Below are 15,456 nucleotides of genomic sequence, written 5' to 3'. Positions count from 1 at the left end.
AACGTTGTTGATCTCATATTTTGAAAAAAAAACTAAAAGTTATTATTTTCGTTTTGCAAAGCTCATTGGTCTCTTAGTGAGAAAGTAATATGATTCTGAGTGAGAAGCTTACCTTTTGCCTCTAACTAGTAACCACACTATGAATGTGGCAAAAAGGTGAAATCGCTCGCCCTCAGCGTTCTCGTCGTACCCGACCCTTGGCCATCACAAGGAAGGTAAATCACGATAGTCGAGAAGACAAGTGATGATGAGATGAGTTACATAGAGTCTGAAGATTTATGTCCCGACAATCCTACGATTCGATCTCGCAAGTAACCACACTATGAATGAATCAGTTGTAGAAATTTCGTGGATAGACATAATAAATCTTAAAATAAAATTTATAATTTTAGTAGTAATATTTTCCACCGATCCTCACTTTACTGAAGCCTCTTTTTCTCACTTTTTTTCTTCTTCTTCAGCGACACGACCGCGCTAGGGGTTTCTTCTACTTTGGCGATGCAACAGCGTTAGAGTTTTCTTCTTATTCGGCGACGCGGCAGTTCTAGGGTTTCTTCTTCTTCGACGACGCGACAGCTCTAGGGTTTTCTTCTTCTTCGGCGACGCGACAGCGCTAGGGTTTTGTTCGCCGCTCGACTCGACGGTAAGATCCTCTTTCTCGCAGGGTCCTTTCATGTTGTATTTCTTTTCCTTGTTGTTGCCGTTTATTCCTCTTCTTTTGTTAATCTTCAAGATTTTCTCAGTTTGTTGTAGAGACATCGTGGATTTAAAATTTCTCTCTTTGTTGTTTGATATTATACATTTATTTTCTCTGATCGGTTTACATCTTTGATCTTCTCAAATTTATCTTTGTTCATGAAATAATCCATCCAATTTCTAGTAGTTATCTGTTGGAATTTTATTTTATTGTGATACCTTGCTAAATCATAGATCAATACTAGGTTATGCTTTTGGAATTAGTTTTCAATTCAGTCATTTGATGATTCAAAGACTCTGTAATACGAGGATTCCAATATTACTCATTTCAGTGCATGATTTTGAATCCCATTCTGATTCAGTAAGCATGAGAAAGACTTAATTTTCTGCCTAAAGACTGAAATTGGGACATGTTTGAGGCTGGCACAGACAAAATCTACATGCTTTGCCTATACAGACTTAAATTGCATGTGAGTCACAGTTATTCAATGAAATAACATGTGTGTTAGTCCAGTGATGAAATAATTACTATAGTCTTGATTTTGGAAGTAGACAAGTGGGAGGTGATCAAAGTGATGGGGCTAGTTCCAAAAATTAGGTAGGCATGGTCTGACATTGGTCAACCTTCTTCTGCATGGCTTGATAGTAATTCTGGGTTGATACGTAAATGATCTATAAGTCCAATTCCTGTTTGGTGGATTTTTGAAATCTATCCTTGAGCAATATCTGAAAATAGGACCAGTGGGTTGAATTGATCATCCCAATGGCTTCGGATTTTCTTGTTAATTTGGTCAAAATTATGATTAGTTGAAGTTGCAAGTGTTCTACCATTTAAATCAAACTAGATTGGCAAGCAACCCAACTTAACCAGTTGGACTGACTGATCTAGTTTAGTTCTTGAAACACTGGCCTTGAGAAATAGCTTTGTGAAGCTTACCGTGCATGAAAAAGATATCAGTGCAAGGCTTGTCTTAACATATTGGCAATTGCCTATGAGTGCATGGAATATCTTGGTTTTATATATCTGGACTGACTCACTTTAAGTGACCATCCTTGTCTAAGTTTGAGGCTGAAATTTTGTATAGTTAGTAGCACTGGCGATTTGGGTTTTAGTTCTCTTTGCACAATTGAGACACTCCATTATACGGTTAGCATACACCATTTGTTATTGATGTCACTTTGTACGGAGTGTTGATTGTTGAACTAAAGGCTGCCTAAAAAATCTATGTATGAAGATTCTTTTCCCTTGGAATACTGCCATGATTAATGTCTTTCTTTTGTTAATAAACTCGTCATAGATGCATCATGCAATGTGATTAGCACATAGGTGATGTATCTTCCATGCACTAGAAATTTTTCTTTTTATCCGTGTTGATGTATATACAGCCGACCCCACCTAGTAGGAAAATGCTTGGTTGTTGTTGTTGTTGTATCCCTGTTGATGTATCTTCCATGAGAGATCAACCATGTCACTCCTAGCTTCTATGTAACTAGTTCATGTGCATGATAATCTTATATATAGCTTCAAGTGCCTGTCAATATTGGTTAGCATGGTCATAATTTATCGTTCCAATTGTTGTTTGTGTCGCAATAGTTCAAATGGTATTGATCAAGACAAAGCTTGTTTTATCCAATAATGTATGGAGTTTGTTTAGGTAAGAAGATTTTCTTAGTTGAAGCATTGATCTCTTAAGTTGTTATAGCGGTGAATTAAGATAAGTTGTGAAATGACTGGTAACATCTGTGTTCTAAAATCACACTAGAATAGCCATGGTTGGAAAAATGTTCTTATTATATGTGCATTATCACTATGAGGTTTGTACCATTATGGTGATCAGCATTTCATTGGCACCCCTTATGAATGATTAAAGATAACCATGTTAAACTGTTGGACAATTTCAAGTTAAAATAAACCAAATCCGGTCTCATATGTCATCTTTGAGTAATAAGTTTTATTACTGATGGACAATTTCAAGTTAAAATAAACCAAATCCGGTCTCATATGTCATCTTTGAGTAATAAGTTTTATTACTGATGGACAATTTCAAGTCAAAACAAACCAAATCCGGCATTTCATTACAATTTTTTATTGGACACGTGTAAGCATGTTGTTAAAAGAATCCGTATTGGATAAAATTTGCAGAAGAGTTCGTTATTTTTAGTAGTAGGGGAGTCCATTATTTTTTTAGATTGTGAAGCATAAGACATTATTAACAGTGCAGGTACTAGAACTATTTATATTCCCCATTAGTGGTTGTCAGATAAAGATCGATAAAATAATTTTTCTTCCGTTTTGATGATAAAGCAACAAGCATTTCTTGTAATCTTGACTTGAACAATCTGACGTCTAGTTTTTAATCTACTGTTAGTGTCATTATAGAATAGATAAATAGTAGGATTCTGAGAGGCCATCATTTTATGATTGGGCACATATTTTCATTTATTTTATTTCATTTATAGCATTTCCTCCAAAATGCTACTAAATAGTAGTCATAAATCAAGTTTCTTTCAATTTCATTTTTAGAAATTTTTATGTTGGTGCAAAGTGATGTGTGTAGATTATACTTCTTTTTAAGCATGGTTTAGCATATATCTTGTTACATTTTAGGAGCATGTTTTGCATTCATATACTCTATTACTATGTAATTTCGTTACTTTTACTCTTTTAATTTGGAGAACTGCTCTTTACTCGTTTTCATTGAGAGGACGTGTTTTCGAATAAAAAATGATGCATGCGTGCTCCTACGGCGAAAGAAAGATGAAGCACGGAGCGAAAACAAGGTAAACATCACTCAAGAAGGGTTGGCTGTGCTAGGAGGCATGACTGATCCAGAAGCCAAGGTCGTACCTCATCCATAAGTCACGGTGTGGCTGTCTTTTTGACACGGTCGTGCCAACTTTGGAGGATTTCATAGAAGGTATAAATCTAGTCTAAGGGGCGAAAACTCTGTTTTGGCAAAGCCTTATAAATCTAGTAGATCTGGGTAGTTTGGGAGAGATATAAAACCGTTCTTGGTGTCATCTTGGGATTGGAGCTCCGTCCCTTTTCTTGGGGAAGAGTTTTCCTCTCTAGGGAAAATCTTAGAGCAACCATCTTCATTCCTCTAGACTATCCGTTCACCGTTGGAGCAAGAATTTCATCGAAGAAGATCAGTAACACATTGATAAACATTTTCTTCTCTCTGTCTTATGTATTTAGTTGTAGGTTATTTTCTGTCTCTTGGTTTTATTTCCTTTATTATGGAGTAGATTTTCTGAATTCTTGGATATAAGAGTGTAATTATGATGTGATGTTGATGTATAAATTATGAAATTTATTTATTTCCTTATTTTGTGATATGCTTACGATTTGTTCTATTGTGTTGTGCCTTATTTGTGTTTGATTAAATGTTTTTGTGGTGAATGCATATAGATGTAAAAGATTGGTTACCATGTAAAGGAGTTACTTTGGATTCTAAGATCGAGGGCCTTAGTGATAGTGGATATTTTTTTAATCGGACTTTCTAGAGTCATCACCTTAAAGTGAGAATCAATTCTATGTAAGAGATTAGCTAATTAGAGTTTAATAAGTTTCACCAATTTAATGTTAGGAAGTGATTTGTGTAATCTACACTGTATAATTAGGGGGCTCTCATGTGATAGGAGATATCCCTTTAATGAGACTATTTTTGTTATATTTTTACTTAATAACATTAATCTAACATTAAGAAGTAAATAAAAAAACTCTAAAAAGTAGGAATGTGTATATCCCTTTAACCGAACTTTCTAGAGTCATCATCTTAAAGTGAGGATTAATTCTATATAAGGGATTAGCTAATTAGAGTCTAATGAATTTCTCCAATTTAATGTTAGGAAGTGATTTGTGTAATCTAGACTATATGATCGGGGACTCTCATGTGACAGGGGATATTCCTTTAATCAGATTTTCTTTGTTACATTTTTACTTAAAAACATTAATCTAATGTTAAGATGTAAATAAGAAAACTCTAGAAAGTAGGACCGTAGGGCCTTAGTGATAGAGGGTATCCCTTTAAGTGGACTTTTTAGAGTTACTTTTTTACTTAATAGTTTTGAAAATTAGTGTAAATATTTCGGTGTAACCTTCACGGTTTTATATTGATAATTGGATTAGAATTCTTAAAAGAATATAAGCAAAGAGGTAAGGAGATAAATAATATATAGGAACATTAATTAGTATCATAATAAAATTGAAATCCTAAAATCATCCTCAATTATAACTTCTCCCTTCGATTGCATGCTTTCCTTGACCTTCTTTGCTCTAAGCTCTCTCAAATCTCTCTCTTACTCTCTCAACTCTCTCTCTCTCAATCTCTTGAGTGCAATCAAGCTTTCACGTAACATTCGATTGTCTAGATAATTTATTTTACGAACTTAACTAGTGCTTAATCAATAGTTCCTTGTGGATCGATATTTTTATTATTTGATGACTTAATCGACACTTGCAGTTTCAACAATTTTTTAGCGTTGGTGTCGAAAATTATTTTTGATTAACATTAGTTGATTAGTAGTTTAGTTAATTTAGATTTTTTTCTTTTCTTTGTTAATAATCCTATTAATTCTATATTTTCTGTCTTGTCATTTAAATTTTGTATTTTTATTTTTTTAATACTTTTGCTTCTCAACTAATTATATTTTTGTAGGTAATTGTGATTGTTTTCAAAAACCTATTATTTTTTTTATAAGATACAATGAGTTTTGAAATGACAAATAGATTTTTGAGAGAATTTTTCACACTCATAAGTGCAAGAGTGAGACTATTGAAATAATTAAGAAAATCCTTGTTTATACTTTAAGATATTTCAAGAATATTGCACTATAGTGAATTGTGAGGGAGTCTTTACTAATGTTATTTAGTTGATCACATTTCTTTGCAGAGATAAAGTAAGGACTTGGTTGCGTTCTCTCCCTCAACAAATCATCACAAGCTGGGAATAACTGGAGCAACGGTTTCTGAATCACTTTTCCCCTCCAAGTAGTACGATGTATATAAGGAATAGAATCACAAGCTTTGCATAGGTAGATGAAGAATCACTGTTTGAAGCATGAGATAGATTTAAGGATTTATGGGGGCAGTATCCTCCTCGTGGTTTGGAAAAGTGACTAACTGTGCATATATGCTATATGGGGGTTTCCTTTTCAAATAAGATATTTTTAGATTCAGTCGCAAGAGATTTTTTGATGAATAAAAGTTTAAACGAAGCATATAACTTAATTAATCAAGTGACATTGAACCTCCAAAAGTAGGCAAATGAATATTGGATGACATCTTCCTTGAAAATTCCAGAAGTATGAGCCATGTTTGCAAATATGAATATCAAAAGAGAGTTGTAAAATCTCAACCCACCCACTACTCCAACAAGGGTTTATAATCCATCGATATTCTTTCCTTAGCGGTTCCTATCCCTTAAAAAAGGTAGATCCGCTACCTTAGCGGCCCCCCTAGTGCCGGCCCCACGGATATGGAGGGAGGTTCATGCAGGTACACAGGCCATAGGCGCATGGCGGGGTAAACCCCAGGTCGTCAGTTCCTGAGAATCGACCCCTGGCCATTACGCCAGAGATACCATGCGCCCACCGTCTGCGCTACGCCCTGGGGGCACGGCTTTCCTTTTAAGCTAACAGATGAATAACTTGACTCAGAATCTAGAGGCTAAATGTCCATCTTGATTATTTGTAATAATATTTGTGGCAACAATCTGTCGGTTGAAATGAGTCAACCCGTCAACTTGGCGGATTAAAAAATCTCCAACCCAATCCAATCGAAGGCGGGTTATGGGTTAGGCGGGCCAACCCGCGGGTCCATAAAATTTTTTTAAAAAAAATAAAAATCTTTCATATCTTCGGCAAGCTTATGCAGTTTTAGCTTTAGATGTAACATTTAAAAAGAGAATGAAAAATTGTAGCTTCGAAAAATTGTAGTTTGAGATAAATTCATAAAAAATTATTTGAAGAAGAGATTGATGGTTTACGAGAGATTGTTGGATTGTGGCCTAATCCAACAAAGTTACAGTGAAGATGTTGAGCCAGGTTTACACATAGGAGCAGCTCAACACCGCCCTCTACGCTAGATTAGCCGTTTGAGCCATTGGTTACTTGATAATCTTCTACCCGGTAACTAGTAATGTTGAACAGTTTTGCCGAGGATCAGTAGCAGCTCACTTGTTCATGCTCAATTGTGGAGTTGTAAGATTATGCTCAATCGTGTTGTGTTCAACGTTGTGTATTACTCTACAATTGTAGTAACCAATTAGCTTTCAAATCTTAAAGCATTTGGTTATTTACAAGGCTAAGGTCGTACGGTAGAATGTACATTTGCTGCATGTATTAGATTATTAGTTAATAATATTAGTTTATTATCAGCTTTAGCGCATTATATCTTTAAATATCAATTTCAATTAATTTATGATTATATTCATGAAATATTAATTTTGTACCCTATATAAAAACTTTATATCTTGAATACTATTGTGTCCTTCATTACATCCACAAACATATATTTCTCAATCAGTGGGTCAAATCAAACCTATCGCGGACTGACTTGCGTGTATCGCGGGTCTAGGTGGGCCGGCCTGCGGCGGGCATGAGTTGATAAAATTTTAATCCAATCCGCTTAATTGATTTGGTGGGGCGGGCCAATTCAACGGGTCCAATTCAAATTGATGACTCTAAATGCATCTACCGATAACCTATGTATAACAAATATTTTTTTCACAAAGGCTAGTGAAACCCAAGAAATATGAAGAATTTGACAAATTTTGTGATGATGTAGTGTCTTGATGTAGTTCCTAAGATTGAATGTGATTATAATGTTGTGGATTTTTCTTATGGTAATTGTTATAATGATGCAGTCGTTTGTAAATTTGTTGATGTATTTAAAGAGGAAGATTTTTCTGATAATGATGGTTAGTATGAAATTTTTGATAAAATTATTTATTTTTTTGTAGATGATATTGATGTTGATGTACTCTTCACTGCTTTTGATGATGCTTATGTTGTGGAACGAAGTGTATGAAGCAATGTCTCAAGAATTACTTTCTTTGATTATACAACCACTTGACACTATGAAAATTGCATGAATTGAATTTGTCAACGATAAATGGGGACTTTTGTAGTAAAGGCAAAGTCCCAAGAATTACAACTTTTTGAGGCACTATCATCGAAACAAGAGTTAGAGCCCTTACTACACTTGGAGGAAGTCGTATTCACTTGCTTAGAACCTTCAGATGCGAGGTGTGAGGTTAGTATTTTTTGTGTTTTTTTTAAATTTTTTTATAGAGGTATTTATAATTAATCTTTTTTGATGTGATTCATTTTTTGACATATGCTTAATTAAACTTAATATAGTTCTAGTTATTTCTTATCTCATATGCATGTGGGAGGCATGTTCTTTCATTGGGTGTGTAGGTTTTAATAGGGCCTGAGATTAGATGTTCAAACTAAATCATCTCCATCCTTGTGTACTTTCAAGGAGACGAATATGGAGGAAGTGGTGCTTCATGATATTGATCCCATGATGTTAGTTCTCTTTACAATTTGGGTCATTGGAAAGAAAATCCGGAAGTATCTTATTTCGGCGAGAGTGAGATTTAGAAGAATCTAATAAGGAGTAAAGTTAATAACCTAAAATAAACGCTTTTTTGGGAGTCTACCCAAATTCTTTTTTTGTTTTCATTTAAGTTATCCTTTTCTTTCCTTTTTCCTAATCCTAATTGCCTACATGATGTTTATTGTCTAATCTTATTTTTGGATTATTCAGAGATAAGCAGTGCGATTACGAGATTGAGGAGTGACTTTGGCAAAGGAATGACTTAGACGCTTTGCGCGCGTCACTTCAAACTTCCTCCGCATTAGATTTTTGGTTTTGATTGGGACAATGAAAGATTTAAGTCTAAGGAGATATATATGTTGGTTGTTAGTTTTTGTCATATTGCTTTTTTGCATAATAATTTTTTTTAGTTACATCAATCATCAAATTATGTTTGGTTGTTATTCATTATAAAATGCTAGCACGTTTATTCAAGATATTTATGTATTGTGATTTGGTATGCTAATATGCCTTTTGATCTATTTTTTCTTCTACCATAGTAGCATGAAAAGAGTTTGAGTATTGGCTTAGTTTAATCATCTCTTCCGAAAATAATCATAATTCATAGAATTAGACTAATATGTTTGTTTCCTTTGTGACTTTTCAACTACATTTTAGTTACTGAATAACTCTTGTTTATGTCAACTCATTAGGAAAAATATGAATCTCGAATAAAAAAAATTGTGTGTTCAAGTGTTGCATTTTGCAATCATTTAGTGAAAATAAATGAATAAGGGATAATAAAAATAGTTATTGTGAATGGAAATTAACAACCTATCCCTTTGAGACTGAGTTAGGTTACTACGACAATAACTGTTATGTTTCTTTTGATTCCAAATATTCCTTTGATACTTTGTGTAGTTTGAAAGAGAAGAACTTTGCGAGTAACAGGTAAGCGTTAATAAAATGTAAACATTCCACGCAGTTTATATATTCAGCCTCCGGCTGACACAACCACGCATTTTATATTAAATGAAAACCTACTCTACTACAACAACGAAAAAACACAAACCCACAATAGAAAATCCAACACAGCAGAAAACAACGGCAGTAGACCAAACTCGATAAAAATCCTCGAGTACAATCCTACATCACAAGTGTATATAAATACATAACAAGGAACCAAAAGTCCAAAGAGTAGAAAATCGTCGCGAAGCAAAGTGATGGGGGACTAGCGACTAGAACCTCCTGACAATATCAACCTGAAATGGTAATATCAACAGGGTGAGTCAAATCTTCAGCGAGTATCGGGCTGACATGCATAATAAGAAATAACTAATAGCAATAAATATGTGTACAGTCTCTTTGAATAATGGAAAATGCAAAATAGTAAGATAAGGAGAAACTGTTTAACTAAACATAGATTAATGTCAACCACTCACCCAAATCCAGATCTACCTTGATGATTTACCGTCGAAGAAAATGGCTGTAATCAAACCACTACGGCCAATTCCCCACTACCATTTGGAAAACAAACAATCCCTAAATCAACTAGTTAGGAATCCTAACAATAATTTTCCTAAATCTACACTGCTGTTGAAGTTAACAAGAATCCTTACCTAACCTTCCTCTTCTTCGGTGATGGCAGCAAGAAATCAAACAGAGCTGGTGGCAGCAACAGATCAAGAACAGATTGAAAGTTACCCGAGGTATGTGCGACGCTGGCTCTAGGGCACAGAGAGGAGATGACAGTGAAGAATCGGGAAGAGGAAGGTTTGGTGGTGGTTGCTATGGTGCCTAGTTCGGCAGAGGAGCTAGCGGTCGGCGATCAGAACAACACTGCTAGAGCCTGAGAGGAGGAGATGCTGCCTCAGGGCCGATGGAAGTCCAGCGGCTCAACTCTAGTGACGATGATGTCCGCGGCTGTGGAAATCTCCCTCGGCGTCGGAAAAAGGGATGCCGAGGGCCGTTGACCCAATCTATGGCACGACCCAACAGACGTGAGTGCTCAGCTACGTCACCGATCTGGCTTCCAGAGAAGGGGGAGGAAGAGGTTGTCGTCAGTAGGTGGCAGGAGTTGGTGATCGGTGGAGACGGTGCAAGGGTGTTGACGGCTAAGGCAGATGGAAAGAAAGTGGAGATCGGGAGAAGATGGAGAGAGATCGACGTTTTCTCTTGGCCGACTGTTATGTACGCGTAGGGGAACGGAATCGACGCGGGGGCGGTGTTAGAGTGTATACTAAAAGTCTAGCTTTTTGTAAACATTTATTTTGAAATAAAGAATCACATTGGTCAAATGTCTACATTTATATACTAAGTGTAGTCCAATGAAGCCTAGGCCGTGTACACCACACGGCCATGTCAGTTTTCCAGAGACCAGAGAAGCCTCGGCCATGTGTGCTACACGACCGTGTAAGGTTTCCAGTGAGCAAGAGGGTGCTGGCTGTGTGTACCACACGGCTGTGCCAGGTTTCTAGAGGCGAAGGTAGTACAGGTCGTGTAGATCTACACGGTCGTGCAAGGGGATCATTGGTAGAGGCAAGTCACGCCCGTGTACCTCACATGACCGTGTGAAGTTGGCAGAGAAGAGAATGGAGCAGGCCATGTGAACCTCACACGACCATGCTTCGGGGCCGTGTGGCGCCCAAACCCCTCTTCTATATAAGGCTTCCTTCATGAATTGAAAGGTGATCTTCTCCCCTTTGGGAGAAAGGAAGATTTGGGCGATTCCTTCCATTCTTTGGTAGATTTCTGGGCGATCTAAGGGAAGATTTTTATCGATTCGACTCCAGGAACGTGGATTGGATCTGAAGACTGTCTTCATCATAGATAAACCTTCCTTCTTTCATTTTCTTGGATTGGAATCAAGAATGCTTGTAATCTTTATGTTTTCGGATTTCTTTCTTCGATCGATGGAGTAGTTTATCTTCATTCTATGATGGATGGAGTATTTGTAAGGATTTCTTGATGTAAACTCTTGTGGATATGTCAATTTCCTATTTCTATGATTTTGTCCTGTTTTGTATCTATTTGATCTTGTGTGGAATGTTGTGATTGTGCCTAATTACCATGCTTGATTGAGAGTTTGGATATCTTGTGGATCTTGTTGAGGTAATTCTTCATTCGATTTTCTAAGGGATCTTCGTGACAGAAACATGCCCGTGTAAGGATGTTTGAGGGATTATCTTGAAGGAGAAATTAGGTATTTCAAGAGGTTAGGATAGATTTATGCATTAATCTTTATATCTTGATGGGTTGATGAGAGATTGATTCTTATGTTGATTTTTCGAGGGACGCACGTGACAGGCAAGCCCGTGTAAGGACAACATAGATTCATTCCTAATTGATCAATTTAGGTATGGATTTCAGTCCTAGGTCGGTTCTCTATTGCAAGAGAGAACCGACAACCTTCTACAAATGATGGACAATTGAGAAAAAAGAATTTGGTAGATCATTTATATTGAGCAACCTTACAAAGAAATCAAAATTCCTAGAATATCCCTTATCATTGTCTTTATTCTTGTTGCCTATTCTTTCATTCTTTTGTTTACTTTTCATAGTTACACTTAGACTTTGTCAATCCATTGATTTGTTGTCTAGCTAATTCGCGTTGAGATATTCTTAGTGCTTATTCCAGTCCCTGTGGATACGATAATCTTTTATATTACTTGCGATATTTTAGTACACTTACGGAGGTCAACAAGTTTTTGGCGTCGTTGCCGGGGACTGCGCTATAACATTAGGAATTATCAATTGAGTTAGACTAGACATAACTTTTCTTTTCATTTGCATAGTTGTAACTAATTGTTAGAATTCTGTTTTCATAACTTTTTCTTGTATACCTTACTACTTCTTCATAATTCTTTCTGATTTTGGTAACTGTAACTTGTATCTCCTATTCCTCTTTTCTTTTGCACATCAAATATGATATTCAGGTCATTAGGAGACTATGGAGCCTCAAGGTCTGCCAAGGGATTAGGGCCAGTTGTTTACCCTGAAATTCATGCAAGGAATTTTGTGCTTAAACCTTCCTTCATCTCAATAATTCAGAAAACTCAATTTGGGGGCCTAGAGATTGAGAACCCTTACTCACATCTCATGGAATTCTATAGATACTGTTATACTTTGAAATATGAGGAGGTTCCATATGATGTTATACAGCTACTGGTTTTCCCTTTAACCTGAGAGGTGCTGCAAAGAGATGGTATAATTCTCTAAAATTTCAAAGTATTAAAACCTGGGATGAATTAGAGCAGAGATTTTTGGGCAGGTATTTCCCCCCTCAGAAGACTACTTATTTGAGAAGTCAAATCTTGAATTTTAAGCAACTTGTTGGGGAGGAGCTACATCAAGCCTGGGAAAGATATTCATCTCTTCTACAGTTATGTCCACATCACAGTATTGAAAGATGGTTGATTATGCACTTATTCTATGAGAGACTTTCTCTTTCAAATAAAAGTCAACTAGATATAGCTTCTGGAGGATCATTTTTGAAGAAAAACTTAGAGGAAGCGAATGAGATAATTTACATCATTGCATCAAATTTTAATGATTGATCAGGACAGAATGACACAACTCTAACGGTTAGTACGGTGGAAGAAAAGGAAAATGGGGAGAAAGAAATTACTTTGAATCATAACGATCTTCAAGTATTATTGTCTTGGTGTTATGAGTCTATTTTAAAAATATTCAGTAAAGAGGCAGTTTCAACGGAGGAGAAGAAAGGGGAGGATATTTTTCTAGAAGATGAAGAAGACTTGGAGAAGGGATCTCAAGAAGAAGTGATTAAGTTGATAGAGCAAGAGCTAACTGTGCCAGAAATAGTACCACCTCAACTTGAACTTAAGTCATTGCCATCAACCCTAAAATATGAATTCCTTGGACCAAATTCCACTTTCCCAGTTATAATCAATGTCAGTTTAACTGAGTCTGAAACACAGAGATTGGTTGAAGAGTTAAAGCTGCACAGAAAAGTAATTGGATATACTATTGATGATATAAAAGGGATTAGTCCTTCCCTTTACATGCATAGGATTTTACTTGAAGAGGGTTATAAAAATTCAATTGAACATCAGAGGAGGTTAAACCCAAATCTAAAAGAGGTAGTAAAAAAGGAGGTGCTCAAACTTCTTGATGCCGGGATCATTTATCCAATTTTAGATAGTGAATGGGTGAGTCCAGTACACGTAGTTCCAAAGAAAAGGGGAATGACTGTTATAAAAAATGAGGATAATAAACTGATTCCAACACGAACAGTAACAGAGTGGCGAATGTGTATTGATTACCGAAAGTTGAATAAAGAAACGAGAAAGGATCATTTTCCCTTACCTTTTATTAATGAAATGTTTGAAAGATTGGCTAAGCACTCATATTTTTGCTATCTGGATGGATATTCAGGATTTTTTCAAATTCCAATTCATCCTCAGGATCAAGAAAAGACTACTTTCACATGCCCCTATGGTACTTTTGCTTATCGTCGTATGCCATTTGGGCTTTGTAATGCTCCAACCACTTTTCAGAGATATATGATGGTAATTTTTTCATATTTAATAGAGAAAATTATGGAGGTGCTCATGGACGATTTCTCAGTGTATGAGAATGACTTCGACACTTGTTTATGTAATCTTTCTACAATTCTTCAAAGATGTGAAAAGGCGAATTTAGTGTTAAATTGGGAGAAATGTCATTTTATGGTTAAAGAAGGAATTGTTCTGGGGTATAAAATATCATAACATGGGATTGAAGTAGATCAAGCAAAAGTGGAAGTAATAGAAAAGCTACCCCCACCAATTAATGTAAAAGGAGTGAGAAGTTTCCTGGGGCATGCCGAATTCTATAGGCATTTTATCAAGGACTTTTAAAAAATCACTAAGCCTTTAACAAATTTGCTAATCAAGGATGTTGAATTTTGTTTTGACAAACACTGCATAGAGACTTTTAATAAAATTAAAAGTGCCCTTACTTCAGCTCCGATAATCCAAGCCCCGGATTGGAATCTTCCATTTGAGATAATGTGTGATGCAAGTGACTTCGCGGTAGGGGCAGTTCTAGGACAAAAAAAAAATTCTACATGCAATCCATTATGCAAGTAAAACACTTAATGCAGCTCAAGTGAATTATTCCACTACCGAAAAAGAACTCCTAGCCATAGTATTCGCATTTGATAAGTTTAGATCATATCTGGTGGGTTCAAAGGTAATAGTTTATACTGATCATGCAATCATCCGATATTTACTAAGCAAGAAAGATGCTAAACCTCGGCTTATCAGATGGATTTTATTGCTTCAAGAGTTTAACCTCGAGATTAGAGATAAGAAGGGAGCGGAAAACGTAGTGGTTGACCATTTATCCAGAGTATGACAAAATAAAGAAAAGAATGCGGATATTGACTTACCGATTGATGATGTTTTTCCCGATGAGCACCTTCTAACTTTATCAAGTGTTAAAATATCATGGTATGCAGATTTTGTTAATTTCCTGGCAAGTGGAGTCTTACCCCCAAATTTCTCCAATCAACAAAAGAATTTTTTTTTTTCAGATGTGAAAAATTATATTTGGGATAAACCCCTCCTTTATAGGAAATGTAATGATGTGATTTATCGAAGATGTGTACCTGAGGAAGAAGTCAGAGATATCTTATTTCATTGTCATTCCTCTTCTTATGGAGGACATTTGGGGAGTTCTAAGATAGTAGCGAAAATTCTTCAAGCAGGCTTTTATTGGCCAACTCTATTCAAAGATACTAAGATATTTGTACAATCATGTGATCAATGTCAGAGGATTGGAAATATTACTAAGAGGAATGAAACGTCACTGAATTACATACTTGAAGTAGAATTATTTGATGTATGGGGAATAGACTTCATGGGGTCATTTCCTCTTTCATATGGGAATAGGTTTATCCTTGTAGCAGTGGATTATGTATCCAAATGGGTAGAAGCTATAGTCTCTCCTACGAGTGATGCGAGAGCAGTCATCAAATTATTTAGAAGCATGATTTTTCTAAGGTTTGGTATGCCTAAAGTAGTCATTAGCGATGGTGGATCACACTTTATAGAAACACAGTTTGAGAATTTACTTAGAAAATATGGAGTGAGCCACAAAATAGCAACGCCATATCATCCACAAACTAATGGCCAAGTTGAAATTTCTAACCGTGAAATCAAAGCCATATTAGAGAAAACAGTATCTACTTCGCGGAAGGATTGGTCATT

General features: G+C 35.9%; 1 long non-coding RNA gene and 1 other non-coding gene across 2 annotated transcripts; one reads left to right on the top strand and one right to left on the bottom strand.

The window, feature by feature from the left end:
- Positions 1-419: 419 nt before the first annotated feature.
- LOC122027280 lies at positions 420-8,710 on the top strand. The gene is made up of 3 exons (XR_006124340.1): positions 420-643; positions 7,662-7,954; positions 8,474-8,710. It is a non-coding gene; the product is annotated as an uncharacterized LOC122027280 (long non-coding RNA).
- On the bottom strand, positions 5,702-5,807 carry LOC122028411. The gene has a single exon (XR_006124796.1). It is a non-coding gene; the product is annotated as a small nucleolar RNA R71 (small nucleolar RNA).
- Positions 8,711-15,456: the final 6,746 nt, after the last annotated feature.

Source organism: Zingiber officinale, chromosome 10A, assembly GCF_018446385.1.
Source record: "Zingiber officinale cultivar Zhangliang chromosome 10A, Zo_v1.1, whole genome shotgun sequence".
Classification (NCBI taxonomy): Eukaryota; Viridiplantae; Streptophyta; class Magnoliopsida; order Zingiberales; family Zingiberaceae; genus Zingiber; species Zingiber officinale.
Note: the sequence above shows the minus strand (reverse complement) of the source record. Positions and strands in the feature narration are given on the sequence as shown.